This window comes from Acipenser ruthenus, chromosome 54 (genome assembly GCF_902713425.1).
Source record: "Acipenser ruthenus chromosome 54, fAciRut3.2 maternal haplotype, whole genome shotgun sequence".
Taxonomy (NCBI): Eukaryota; Metazoa; Chordata; class Actinopteri; order Acipenseriformes; family Acipenseridae; genus Acipenser; species Acipenser ruthenus.
The window spans coordinates 6,868,391-6,883,631 of record NC_081242.1 but is presented as its reverse complement, the minus strand read 5'-3'; the positions used below and the strand labels follow the sequence as shown (position 1 = coordinate 6,883,631).

The 15,241-nt window shown below is 42.3% G+C and overlaps 1 protein-coding gene and 1 long non-coding RNA gene across 3 annotated transcripts in view; both read left to right on the top strand.

Moving 5' to 3' along the window:
* LOC131723305 (keratin-associated protein 4-3-like) overlaps nt 1-15,241 on the top strand; it is a 115,523-nt gene that overhangs the window by 72,361 nt on the left and 27,921 nt on the right. The window lies entirely within an intron of this gene.
* Nucleotides 8,356-8,910, top strand: LOC131723311 (uncharacterized). The gene is made up of 2 exons (XR_009320226.1): nt 8,356-8,518; nt 8,619-8,910. It is a non-coding gene; the product is annotated as an uncharacterized LOC131723311 (long non-coding RNA).

Below are 15,241 nucleotides of genomic sequence, written 5' to 3'. Positions count from 1 at the left end.
CTTAGCAGACGCCCTTATCCAGGGTGACTTACAGTTATTCCAAAGCATCACATTCCAAACAGCGTTCCCTCTCAGCTTTGTAGATGCTGAGGAACTTGCTGTTTCGACTGAGAAAGGGGAAATTATCAGTGAGAAACGTTCGATCGCATCAGCTGTTTAATCTATTATTTGTGTTGCCTTGCACAATTTTGAAACAATATTCCATGAGAAGTATCTCAACAATTTCACAATTTGTTTTAGACATTTCTTCTGCCTGTGATTCTCAATCACCCTCTGATTATGTCTAATAAATATTTTGATGCAGAATATATTTCCCTTCATGAAGCCTGTGTGAGGTCCTCTCATAACTGCATCATAGATATAGACTGTGTGCTTAACTGGTGGTCTCAACAGCATTGCTTTATGTTGTATAAAACACTGGCACCTGCACTGCCTTCAACCCTCTCGAGAATCTTAACCTGAAGTTCTGACTGAAAAGCACAGAAATAAAACCAAACCACACTAGTGCACTCAGCAGTGTAATAGAACAGCTCAAATCTATTTCAATTCGATATATTATTACATAGATGGATTTATTATTAGATCACACTTAAATAAGAACACAGGCTGTGTTATAGAACTATGATCAATAGCTGAAGCCCATGATAACCCCACACAGACTGACCATTATTAGTTATTACTAATGTTTCAGTTTCCACACGATCGCTTTAAAAGTTTGTCCTAACTGCAATATCAGAATGATCCATCTCGTAGTAAGGACTCCGGTTTGTCAGGAGCTACATTACGATCCTTTAAGAGTTCTGTATTGGACAGTAGCTGCTGCCACATCAATTCTTAATACAGTATATATTTTACAATAGATAACGTAGGGCAGGGAGTGTGAGTTAAATGTCAATGAACTTGTGACAGATATTTTGAAAAGCAGCTGCTGCTTCTCCGTTGCTCTGGCTGTGCTTTCATCTCAAATCAAAGTACGGAACTTCCACTCTCGCAAAGCAATAATAATAATAATAATAATAATAATAATAATAATAATAATAATACAGAGAGAGATATTCTCATTGACAGAAGCATTTGTTTTGTTCATTGTGGAATGATAACTCTAAAAGTCTTGGATCAGACCGCATCCAGAAAAGCGTCCCAGAGCGCACTTTGCAGGTTGTTTCCTTGTGTGCTTGGTGTTTAACTCGGTAGATGGAGTGATATTTGTGGAAGGAGGGTGGTCAGATGTTTTCTCAACACATTCTTGTTTAGCACCAGCAGGTGCAGCATCGCTAGTATTTTCACTACAATCGTGTGATGATGTTCCCCTGCACGTTACGTTCATGTAAACTCAGATCCAGGGCTGCCAGATTTCTGACCAAATCAAGCGCAACCCATGCTAGAGTACGGGCGCTGATGCAAATTCCAACCCGAGACTCTCAAAAAACAACAAGCCCAATCCTTATTATAAGCGGATTTAGCAACTCTGCTCAGAGCTTATAGGCCGACCTACGCGGCTGGAAGCGAGCTCTGAACTAATGTGACGTATATTTTTAAGGCTGGAAATCAGCGAATCAGCTGCAAGATTCGACAGACGCAAATATTCTCATATTAACGCTTTGCAAGAATGCTCTCAAAATGAGATGTTTACCTCGATTTTGGAGTCTCGATTGAGGTGGATATTTATGATAATAACTTGTGAAAGATAGTAAACTGAGTGCGAAGGCTGTTGCCAGTTATTGTGAAAAATGCGCGCATTGTAGCCTCACAGGGAACGCTGAACAGCATCCGTTATAAGTGGAGTGCACCTGTATAAACAAGCTGCTTTAAATAATGCAGAGAAACGTATGCAAATGTCCAGGGCTTCACTTCCTATTTAACTCTGCTGCAGTGCAGATAGGAGCAGGAGGAGAGGTAGCCTGTCTGCTGGTTACAACACTTTCTTCTTTCAATAACCACAATACTGCAGTACAATGGGGATTTTAACAGCTCTCTGTATAATAATGACAGCTCTATCAAGTAAGTATCTGACACTTGTGGAAATTAGCCTGCATTGATTCTGTATATTACTTGATGTTTTAGCAGTAGTAACTGTACATTGTTTGCTTTTTTCCTCAAGGTGTCCGGTCTGATGTAGTGTTGACTGAGTCCGGACCAGCAGTTGTAAAGCCTGGAGAGTCCCATAAACTGTCCTGTAAAGCCTCTGGATTCACATTCAGCAGCTACTACATGGGCTGGGTTCGACAAGCTCCTGGAAAGGGTCTGGAATGGGTGGCTTATATTTATAGCAGCAGCAGCATATACTATGCCCCGTCTGTTCAGGGAAGATTCACCATCTCCAGAGACGATTCCAACAGCATGCTGTATTTACAAATGAACAGCCTGAAGACTGAAGACACTGCCGTGTATTACTGTGCTCGAGAGCCACAGTGAGGAAGTGCAATGCAGGACTCGTACAAAAACTATTCCATTAGATACATGTGCATAGAAAGAGGAAGTGTGACTGGTAACTGGTATTCTGGTCTCTACATGAACTTCATAAAGTGCATCAAACTTTATTAAATGTGTTCAAAAGAAAGAACATAAAGAGAGCCCCTGATATTATTGAGTCTAGTCACAGAACTGATGCCTGTGTGTCTCAGTCACAATGCTAGTATTGAGTTCAGGATCAGCTCCATTACTGTGAGTCTCAGTCACAATGCTGGTATTGAGTTCAGGATCAGCTCCATTACTGTGTGTCTCAGTCACAATGCTGGTATTGAGTTCAGGATCAGCTCCATTACTGTGTGTCTCAGTCACAATGCTGGTATTGAGTTCAGGATCAGCTCCATTACTGTGTGTCTCAGTCACAATGCTGGTATTGAGTTCAGGATCAGCTCCATTACTTGTGGAAGGATTGGCTCACTTTTTCAGTTCCAGGGCACATGTTATTCTGTAGTAATCACTGAGGAACTAGAAGGAAAGCACACTGAGTGTAATGCTGAAACAATGCCCTTCTAATTCCTTTAATTCCACTGCAGTTATCACATGCCTATGTTGTCACTTCAATGGAATGTGTGCCCTGTAAGTGAAAGTCTCTCTGCAGTCCAGTCTAGAAGCATTGATCTAAACAGCTGTCCACATCCCTGGAGGAGGTTCATGCAGACTCACAGGGCTTCATTCTCCAGTGATCACACTGCACTGAGGAGGTTCATGCAGACTCACAGGGCTTCATTCTCCAGTGATCACACTGCACTGAGGAGGTTCATGCAGACTCACAGGGCTTCATTCTCCAGTGATCACACTGCACTGAGGAGGTTCATGCAGACTCACAGGGCTTCATTCTCCAGTGATCACACTGCACTGAGGAGGTTCATGCAGACTCACAGGGCTTCATTCTCCAGTGATCACACTGCACTGAGGAGGTTCATGCAGACTCACAGGGCTTCATTCTCCAGTGATCACACTGCACTGAGGAGGTTCATGCAGACTCACAGGGCTTCATTCTCCAGTGATCACACTGCACTGAGGAGGTTCATGCAGACTCACAGGGCTTCATTCTCCAGTGATCACACTGCCCTGAGGAGGTTCATGCAGACTCACAGGGCTTCATTCTCCAGTGATCACACTGCACTGAGGAGGTTCATGCAGACTCACAGGGCTTCATTCTCCAGTGATCACACTGCACTGAGGAGGTTCATGCAGACTCACAGGGCTTCATTCTCCAGTGATCACACTGCACTGAGGAGGTTCATGCAGACTCACAGGGCTTCATTCTCCAGTGATCACACTGCCCTGAGGAGGTTCATGCAGACTCACAGGGCTTCATTCTCCAGTGATCACACTGCACTGAGGAGGTTCATGCAGACTCACAGGGCTTCATTCTCCAGTGATCACACTGCACTGAGGAGGTTCATGCAGACTCACAGGGCTTCATTCTCCAGTGATCACACTGCACTGAGGAGGTTCATGCAGACTCACAGGGCTTCATTCTCCAGTGATCACACTGCACTGACACAGGGATTATCAGCATCACCACAATCTAATAATCATTTCAGCTATTAGAAATGGAGCTCTTCAGCGCATGCTTCTCATCTGCACTGCGATCGCTTCTTCTAATGATTGTATTAGGAATGACTTCCTCAGCGTTGCACAAGAGCACAGGGCATTTAAAACCATGTCCTTCTCACAGATGTCCAGTTGGAAGAGTCTGAACCAGCAGGTAAAAAGTGTGGGAGCCCACCAGTCTGAATCTGCCCATTCATGTCAATGTGGAATTCATCACATCTGCTGTGTCAGTAAATACATAACGGCATCATTAAAGTAACACAGAGTGAATATATCACTGTGATTTCAAATAGCCAGCGATTGACTGAAGAGATGAATCCCCTCATGTGCTCCACATCAAGCAAGACAAGAGACAGGTTTAAAAAACAAGAAGACTTTGAACAAGGACTGAGAGAATGAATAAAGGGTTACAAATCAAACATCTGTCCTGTTTCAATGTTTATTCAGTTTATTTTTCTTGAGCTCATAATAAAACCTATTGGCAAATGCTAGGAGGCTTTTGAGAGTTTGCGAAGTGTGATTTACAGCACCTCCACACACTGCAGTTCTCATCTCCTGACAGTAGATGGCAGTGTCTCCCTCAGAATGGCAGCACTGGAACAGAACAAAGTTCAATGTGAAAACACTGCAGGCTGTGTATTACTGAGCTCCAGAGTAACAGTGAGAGCAGCCTGCTGTGCTTCCCTGCAAAACAGATTCACACTCCCCCACCTAATCAGCTCACTGCAGCATGGATGTGTGGAAGACTGCATGTGTGCAGCATGGATTTATGCACGGAATATCTGCTTTGAACGCATTTCTCCAGATCTCTTACATGCAGGATCAAGGAGATGGAATTAAAACAGTTTACTTGTGAATTCTCAAAAGAAATATTGAAAAAAGCTTCTTTCCTAAAATCAATAAGGGGTGTATATTTCAAGGCTGATGCCTGTGCCAGTTACCCTTTAAACAATGATCTGTGTGAATCAATCAGGGCCCAGGTGTTTGCTAATAATCTGTGCTAATGGGCTGATTGGTCTATTAGTGCTCAATACACAGTCTAGGCTGAGTCTAAACTGACACATGGGACTGAATTAAAGAGGAGAAAATCCCTCCTTGAAATACTCAAGGTCCTGATTAGAAATAAGAAATGATCAATTATAAAACACATGGCATGAGTTGATGAGAATAATCAGATTTGTTTGACACATTTCTCCAGCCCCTCTATCATAGTCGAGGGATTCCAGTGTGCAGTGTTTCTGGGAGTCAGCAATATAAACAAGCTGCTTTAAATAATGCAGAGAAACGTATGCAAATGTCCAGGGCTTCACTTCCTATTTAACTCTGCTGCAGTGCAGATAGGAGCAGGAGGAGAGGTAGCCTGTCTGCTGGTTACAACACTTTCTTCTTTCAATAACCACAATACTGCAGTACAATGGGGATTTTAACAGCTCTCTGTATAATAATGACAGCTCTATCAAGTAAGTATCTGACACTTGTGGAAATTAGCCTGCATTGATTCTGTATATTACTTGATGTTTTAGCAGTAGTTACTGTACGTTGTTTGCTTTTTTCCTCAAGGTGTCCGGTCTGATGTAGTGTTGACTGAGTCCGGACCAGCAGATATAAAGCCTGGAGAGTCCCATAAACTGTCCTGTAAAGCCTCTGGATTCACGTTCAGCAGCCATGATATGCACTGGGCTCGGCAAGCTCCTGGAAAGGGTCTGGAATGGGTTTCTGCTATAAGCACTGGTGGGGGTACATGGTATGAACCCTCTGTCCAGGGAAGATTCACCATCTCCTGGACAATTCAAACAGCATGCTGTATTTACAAATGAACAGCCTGAAGACTGAAGACACTGCCGTGTATTACTGTGCTCGAGAGGCTCACAGTGAGAGAAGTGAAGCCTGAGCCCTTACGATAACCCACAAACCACAGTCCCCTCCTGCAATAGTGAAACCTGCATTGATTAAGAGAGACCCTGCTGTTCCAGTTCCCAGCATTTCAATGGGATTGATTCCAGTGTTTATGGACAATGATTTCTGTGGTTCAGATGAGTATCCTGTATGTAGCTGAGCGTCACTATTGCCACAGTTCTGACACAGTAATTCACTTTAGAGGACTGTGCCTTTCAGTTTTGCTACTCAACTATTCAGAATGCAATCCCCAACAATAATGTGTTTAGAAACGAATGGTTTATGTTTTTAAAGAGGTTCAGAACATCGCTGCTGTTTCTCCTGCTTTCTCCCCTTTAATGCAGCTCAAAGAATATGAAGTTCAGACATCATGTTAAAAAAGGAAAAGGGGAATTCAGCTACATGTAAGAAGAGAGGAGAAATTAAAGCTATCATCTTTTAAAAAGCTTCTGAAGATCCGTGACTCCCAGCCCTCCAGTTCAGATAAACTGGCAAAGTGTCGCTTGCCTAAATTAGGCCTTGATTGAAACAAAGTCCTGTGTTAATAGAACCTCGAGGGCCAGAGTTGGGAGCTCCCGTTCTGAACTTCACACACTTTCTTCTGTAGAGAGCCTTCACAAAGGATTTCCAACATGGTCCAGCTCTTACACAGTAATATACAGTAGATCTGAACATTTCCACAGCTTCTGAGTCTGTGTTCCTGAGTTTAGAAAGGGGGAAAACACTAGAGAAAGCTCCCAGCTTCACCCTTGGCATCAGCTTTGCCATTGCAGAGCGACACGTCTTTCTTGGCGTACTGACAGCACTGCAGATATTGGTCTAAAGAGCTCCCAAACCCCAGAGTCAAACTCTTTCCACTGGAGTAGATGAACAATGAGCAGCCTCCTCGTGCACAAAGAGGAATCACGGACGTCATTGAAGTGTTTCAAATGGGAGAAGGAGTTGACATGGTTAGCCTGAAGCAATACTTTAAACTCAGCACAGGAACCAGGACCAGAGGACACAGTTACAAATGAAGTGGAGAGAGACTGAGGACAGAGGGAAGGAGACGCTTCTTCACACAAAGGGGTGAGAGGATGGAATGGGCTGCCTAGTCATGTTGTTGAGGCACAATCACAGGGATCCTTTAAGACCCGACTTGACAAAGTTCTAAGATCAATGAGCTCCTAGACCTGGACGATCCCTCATGGGCTGGAAGACCTCCTCTCGTTTGTAACTGTCTCATGTTCTCATGTGCAGGCAGTCAGTTCATTCTTTAGTGTCAAGGATTGGATTCCATCTCCAATTCTATCCACTGCTGGTCTCTCCTCAAACAAGGCTCCTCAGGTCTGTGCAGCACTCGGAAGTGTTCTGATTGGTGGATCCAGAGGGTTTTAAAGCCTCTGTCAGCTTGTGTATTACCCAGTAAATCAATAGATGAGAAGTATGCTGTATGTGTCTATCTCTCTGTGAGGAAAGAGCATTGCTAGGAAGTGCTGCAGACTCAGCAGAGATCTCCTCTATTTGAACCCACTGAAGAGTCTCTATGCTAAGCTCAGCACAGTCCCTTCCTATATAAACACAGCCTGCTGCAATGCCAGTTGAATTGCACTGGGGACAAATAGGTCTCGTGCAGCTTTTATTTTATCACTCCACAATGCAGAAGTGATTTTATTATTGCAAGAGGTGGGAAATGTAGATTTTTACAACCTTGATACCTTTGTTCATTTCTCATTACAAGGCAAAAAGAGGAGCTACCAGAAAACACAAGCCAAATTCAGAAATAGGGAAGTATAACATGCAAACACCAAACCTCTGCAATGCATCTATTCATGCTGTTCTGAAAACCAGGAGCAATAACTGCTCAGAAAAAAAACAACAGTTTGCAGGTTTAGCTGCAAATGAACAGCCTGCAATCTGAAGACTGCTGTACCAGTGCATTGTCTCTCTCCTTCTCATTGTGTGCTATTGCTTTACATGCAGCAGTTCTCATTTCCTGACAGTAGAGGACAGTGTCTCCAACAGAATGGCAGCACTGTAACAGTATAAAGATCTGACACATGTGCATTACTGAGCTTCACAGGAACAGAGAGATCAGTCTGCTGTTCTGCCTGCAAAACACAGTCACACTTCACCACCTCAGCAGCTTCATAGGACACAGAGAAGTCAAGAAGCATTTAGGGTTTATTGGAAACAGTTTACAGATGGATATTGTTAAAAATACAGCAAACAAAAAATCCAACTATCTTCCCCTCTCTTTCACTCTATTTTCTTTCTCAAAAAATATGAACATAATGTTTGTGTTTAAAATGCCACTGATCAACACTGTTCCAAGGTTGTGGATTTCCCCAGCCCCTCTATCATAGTCGAGGGATTCCAGTGTGCAGTGTTTCTGGGAGTCAGCAATATAAACAAGCTGCTTTAAATAATGCAGAGAAACGTATGCAAATGTCCAGGGCTTCACTTCCTATTTAACTCTGCTGCAGTGCAGATAGGAGCAGGAGGAGAGGTAGCCTGTCTGCTGGTTACAACACTTTCTTCTTTCAATAACCACAATACTGCAGTACAATGGGGATTTTAACAGCTCTCTGTATAATAATGACAGCTCTGTCAAGTAAGTATCTGACACTTGTGGAAATTAGCCTGCATTGATTCTGTATATTACTTGATGTTTTAGCAGTAGTTACTGTACGTTGTTTGCTTTTTTCCTCAAGGTGTCCGGTCTGATGTAGTGTTGACTGAGTCCGGACCAGCAGTTGTAAAGCCTGGAGAGTCCCATAAACTGTCCTGTAAAGCCTCTGGATTCACATTCAGCAGCTACTACATGGGCTGGGTTCGACAAGCTCCTGGAAAGGGTCTGGAATGGGTGGCTAGTACTACTACAAATTATGCCCCATCTGTCCAGGGAAGATTCACCATCTCCACAGACGATTCCAACAGCATGCTGTATTTACAAATGAACAGCCTGAAGACTGAAGACACTGCCGTGTATTACTGTGCTCGACACCCACAGTGATGCAATCAAACCAAGCAGCCGTACAAAATCCCCTCTCTTCAGGACTGCAGCGCTGATCACTCACAGGTTCTGCTTTCTTTTTCATGGTTGAGTTGTGGTCGATCAACCATGAGATTCAAACTGTCTGTTAGACACCAGACCACACTTTCTACAGGAAAATACAAACTGTAAAAGCGGCCATGCTGAGATTGTTACACCCCTCCTCCCTCCCTCCCTCCCCACCACCAGGTGTCATTTAGAACTTTATTCATTACACAAAACATCTCGGCTAAAAGCTCAAACACTTTTTCATGGTCCTCCCTACTGCAATGGCACCACATTGATGGACAATTCTCTGTTCAGGGATGCTGAGATACTGAGTTGTCAAGTAGTCTGATCTTCTATATTTTAGCAGCTAACCAAAATACAATTTGCTAAGCAAGGGCAGGGCTTGTTTGTCTTGTTTTAAGCTCTTTCAGTCAATACAAAGCTCTAGTAACTCTGGTATTAGTTTGCTCAGGATTTCCAGAGACTGCTCCTCCACCCTGGTGTAGCTGCAAATGAACAGCCTGCAATCTGAAGACTGCTGTACCAGTGCATTGTCTCTTTCCTTCTCATTGTGTGCTATTGCTTTACATGCAGCAGTTCTCATTTCCTGCCAGTAGATGGCAGTGTCTCCCTCAGAATAGCAGCACTGTAACAGTATAAAGATCTGACACATGTGCATTACTGAGCTTCACAGGAACAGAGAGATCAGTCTGCTGTTCTGCCTGCAAAACACAGTCACACTTCACCACCTCAGCAGCTTCATAAGACACAGAGAAGTCAAGAAGCATTTAGGGTTTATTGGAAACAGTTTACAGATGGATATTGTTAAAATACAGCAAACAAAAAATCCAACTATCTCCCCCTCTCTTTCACTCCATTTTCTTTCTCAAAAAATATGAACATAATGTTTGTGTTTGAAATGCCACTGATCAACACTGTTCCAAGGTTGTGGATTTCCCCAGCCCCTCTATCATAGTCGAGGGATTCCAGTGTGCAGTGTTTCTGGGAGTCAGCAATATAAACAAGCTGCTTTAAATAATGCAGAGAAACGTATGCAAATGTCCAGGGCTTCACTTCCTATTTAACTCTGCTGCAGTGCAGATAGGAGCAGGAGGAGAGGTAGCCTGTCTGCTGGTTACAACACTTTCTTCTTTCAATAACCACAATACTGCAGTACAATGGGGATTTTAACAGCTCTCTGTATAATAATGACAGCTCTATCAAGTAAGTATCTGACACTTGTGGAAATTAGCCTGCATTGATTCTGTATGTTACTTGATGTTTTAGCAGTAGTTACTGTACGTTGTTTGCTTTTTTCCTCAAGGTGTCCGGTCTGATGTAGTGTTGACTGAGTCCGGACCAGCAGATGTAAAGCCTGGAGAGTCCCATAAACTGTCCTGTAAAGCCTCTGGATTCACATTCAGCAGCTACTACATGCACTGGGTTCGACAAGCTCCTGGAAAGGGTCTGGAATGGGTGGCTGACATTTACCCTAGTGGTGGTGCTACACACTATGCCCCGTCTGTTGATGGACGATTCACCATCTCCAGAGACGATTCCAACAGCATGCTGTATTTACAAATGAACAGCCTGAAGACTGAAGACACTGCCGTGTATTACTGTGCTCAAGACCCTCACAGTGAGGAAGTGCAATGCAGGACTCGTACAAAAACTACAGCAATATTATACTGTGGATAAAAAGGGGAACTGTGAATGCTAATTAGTATTGTGGCATCTACATGAGCTTGAATAACTCATATCAGACTGTATTAAATGTGATTACCAATAATAGAAGGAAGAGACTCCTGTAGCACTGATATTTAGTGCTGTGAACCCGACTCCCCCCATGATCCCCTTTACACTCGTGGGAAACTTGTAAAGAAATAATACAGAAAGAAACCCAAGCCCAGAGAATCCCAACACAACACTGAGCTATTGCATTGAAACAAAAGGAACTGATGAGAAATAAAGAGAAAGAAAGACTGGATGGCACTTTCATTCCAGGGAACATATTCCATAGTATTGAGTGAGAAACCACAGTGGAATGATTCATTATACTGGGATCACTTGGGAATGAATCAAGCATGGCTTTGTGATCACAGTACTGTCCTTGATACTGTACTGTCCTTACATTATTATTATTTATTTCTTAGCAGACGCCCTTATCCAGGGCGACTTACAGTTATTCCAAAGCATCACATTCCAAACAGCGTTCCCTCTCAGCTTTGTAGATGCTGAGGAACTTGCTGTTTCGACTGAGAAAGGGGAAATTATCAGTGAGAAACGTTTGATCGCATCAGCTGTTTAATCTATTATTTGTGTTGCCTTGCACAATTTTGAAACAATATTCCATGAGAAGTATCTCAACAATTTCACAATTTGCTTTACCTTTAAACATATACAAGACATTTCTTCTGCCTGTGATTCTCAATCACCCTCTGATTATGTTTAATTAATATTTTGATGCAGAATATATTTCCCTTCATGAAGCCTGTGTGAGGTCCTCTCATAACTGCATCATAGATATAGACTGTGTGCTTAACTGGTGGTCTGAACAGCATTGCTTTATGTTGTATAAAACACTGGCACCTGCACTGTCTTCAACCCTCTCGAGAATCTTAACCTGAAGTTCTGACTGAAAAGCACAGAAATAAAACCAAACCACACTAGTGCACTCAACAGTGTAATAGATCAGCTCAAATCTATTTCAATTGGATATATTATTACATAGATGGATTTATTATTAGATCACACTTAAATAAGAACACATGCTGTGTTATAGAACTATGATCAATAACTGAAGCCCATGATAACCCCACACAGACTGACCATTATTAGTTATTACTAGTGTTTCAGTTTCCACACGATCGCTTTAAAAGTTTGGCCTAACTGCAATATCAGAATGATCCATCTCGTAGTAAGGACTCCGGTTTGTCAGGAGCTACATTACGATCCTTTAAGAGTTCTGTATTGGACAGTAGCTGCTGCCACATCAATTCTTAATACAGTATATATTTTACAATAGATAACGTAGAGCAGGGAGTGCGAGTTAAATGTCAATGAACTTGTGACAGATATTTTATGAAAAGCAGCGGCTGCTTCTCTGTTGCTCTGGCTGTGCTTTCATCTCAAATCAAAGTACGGAACTTCCACTCTCGCAAAGCAATAATAATAATAATAATAATAATAATAATAATAATAATAATAATACAGAGAGAGATATTCTCACTGACAGAAGCATTTGTTTTGTTCGTTGTGGAATGATAACTCTAAAAGTCTTGGATCAGACCGCATCCAGAAAAGCGTCCCAGAGCGCACTTTGCAGGTTGTTTCCTTGTGTGCTTGGTGTTTAACTCGGTAGATGGAGTGATATTTGTGGAAGGAGGGTGGTCAGATGTTTTCTCAACACATTCTTGGTTAGCAACAGCAGGTGCAGCATCGCTAGTATTTTCACTACAATCCTGTGATGATGTTCCCCTGCACGTCACGTTCATGTAGACTCAGATCCAGGGCTGCCAGATTTCTGACCAAATCAAGCGCAACCCATGCTAGAGTACGGGCGCTGATGCAAATTCCAACCCGAGACTCTCAAAAAACAACAAGCCCAATCCTTATTATAAGCGGATTTAGCAACTCTGCTCAGAGTTTATAGCCCGACCTACGTGGCTGGCAGCGAGCTCTGAACTAATGTGACGTACATTTTTAAGGCTGGAAATCAGCGAATCAGCTGCAAGATTCGACAGACGCAAATATTCTCATATTAACGCTTTGCAAGAATGCTCTCAAAATGAGATGTTTACCTCGATTTTGGAGTCTCGATTGAGGTGGATATTTATGATAATAACTTGTGAAAGTTAGTAAACTGAGTGCGAAGGCTGTTGCCAGTTATTGTGAAAAATGCGCGCATTGTAGCCTCACAGGGAACGCTGAACAGCATCCGTTATAAGTGGAGTGCACCTGTATAAACAAGCTGCTTTAAATAATGCAGAGAAACGTATGCAAATGTCCAGGGCTTCACTTCCTATTTAACTCTGCTGCAGTGCAGATAGGAGCAGGAGGAGAGGTAGCCTGTCTGCTGGTTACAACACTTTCTTCTTTCAATAACCACAATACTGCAGTACAATGGGGATTTTAACAGCTCTCTGTATAATAATGACAGCTCTATCAAGTAAGTATCTGACACTTGTGGAAATTAACCTGCATTGATTCTGTATATTACTTGATGTTTTAGCAGTAGTTACTGTACGTTGTTTGCTTTTTTCCTCAAGGTGTCCGGTCTGATGTAGTGTTGACTGAGTCCGGACCAGCAGTTGTAAAGCCTGGAGAGTCCCATAAACTGTCCTGTAAAGCCTCTGGATTCACATTCAGCAGCTACAATATGAGCTGGGTTCGGCAAGCTCCTGGAAAGGGTCTGGAATGGGTGGCTTATATTTATAGCAGCAGCACATCCTATGCCCCGTCTGTTCAGGGAAGATTCACCATCTCCAGAGACGATTCCAACAGCATGCTGTATTTACAAATGAACAGCCTGAAGACTGAAGACACTGCCGTGTATTACTGTGCTACAGACCCACAGTGAGGAAGTGCAATGCAGGACTCGTACAAAAACTATTCCATTAGATACATGTTCATAGAAAGAGGAAGTGTGACTGGTAACTGGTATTCTGGTCTCTACATGCTCCTGATGAATTCACACTGTGATAAATGTGTTTCATGAAAATAAAATAAAGAGAGACGCTGTTCTGCTTTGATACTTACCCTAATATTGAATTAAAATGTCACTGCTGTATTTATTTTGAAGTGATCATCAATATGTATAATTCCACTATTCTAACAGAAATGGGAATTTTCACAGGGAACGACATATTACACAGCAATGGGAACATTTCACTGAAATCATAAAAACTGTGATAACCATGAAAAAAATACAGCCATACTTATATGGTACTGTGAAATAGTGGGGGGATCTGCTGTTAGAGAAACAGAGAGACAGATACAGAGATACAGAGAGACTGAGCGACAGAGATACAGGACCTGTGTGATGAAGGGCCTTGTAGGCCAGCAGGAGTAATCCTGAACTTTACAGGGAGCCAGTGCAGCTGGGAAGACAGGGGGGTGATGTGATCATGTATTTTCCATCTGATAAGGATCCTAGCAACGGTACGGGCAGCAGTGTGGAGTAGTGGTTAGGGCTGTGGACTCCTTACTGGAGGGTCGTGGGTTCAATCCCAGGTGGGGGACACTGTTGTTGTACCCTTGAGCAAGGTACTTTACCTAGATTGCTCCAATAAAAACCCCACTGTATAAATGGGTAATTGTATGTAAGAATAACATGATATCTTGTAACAATTGTAAGTTACCCTGGATAAGGGCATCTGCTAAGAAATTAATAAATAATAATATGTATCTTTTGAAGGTATTATTAATATTAGTGTCTTAGATTAACTATGTAGACAATTCATGCTTTCAAAGACTTCTTTTTTGTAAACGGAAGAGATTGAATTATTTTAACCTGTCCTCCTAGCTCATGTCACTGAGTCCTGGGATCAGCCTACCTGCTCTTCTCTGTACTTTCTCAAGTGCAATGATGCTTTTTTGTAGGTGGGGTTCTAACTAGGGCATTGTATAATCTTAGTATAACCTCTCTAGACTTGTATTCCCCGCCTTTTGCAAAATAGCCTAACATTCCAGTACCATTGACACTCACTCACCTTCCCCTTAAGCAAGGGCTGAAAAATGATTCAGTTGTTGATTAATGGGTAGATTTTTCTATTCAGAAAGACAACGAGGTGGGAGGGTAGTTTGGGTTATCTCCTCACATTTCTGTATTTACTGTATATTTAGAAATGACTAAGATACTCTGTTCCAGGTTGACATTGACAGATGAGGCTTGTGTAATTGCAGTGTGAAGCTTTGGGATTGAGTGACAAAGAAACAGGTTATGTGAAGGAGTCCATCAGTCACACTGTCAATAAAACCCCCAACATATTTAAAGTGCTTGTAGCTGATAAATAATTTCATAAACCTTACTGGTTGTGTATTAGCTATTCTTTACAATTGCATCCCTTGGTTATTGCACACAGGGTGGTTGGTCAATTCCTGTTAAGCCATTTCTAATTCCTTTTTCAAAGCAATTTCCAATTCCAATTCCTAGTCCCTTTTAATCAGTTCCAACACAGCATTGATCCAAATTGCAAGTAGCAGATCAAATGAGCTTCTCACTGTGACAATCAGTTATTTAATTTAATTCACTGTTTGTTACTCAATTAAATGGTCTTCCAATGAAAGCAGTTT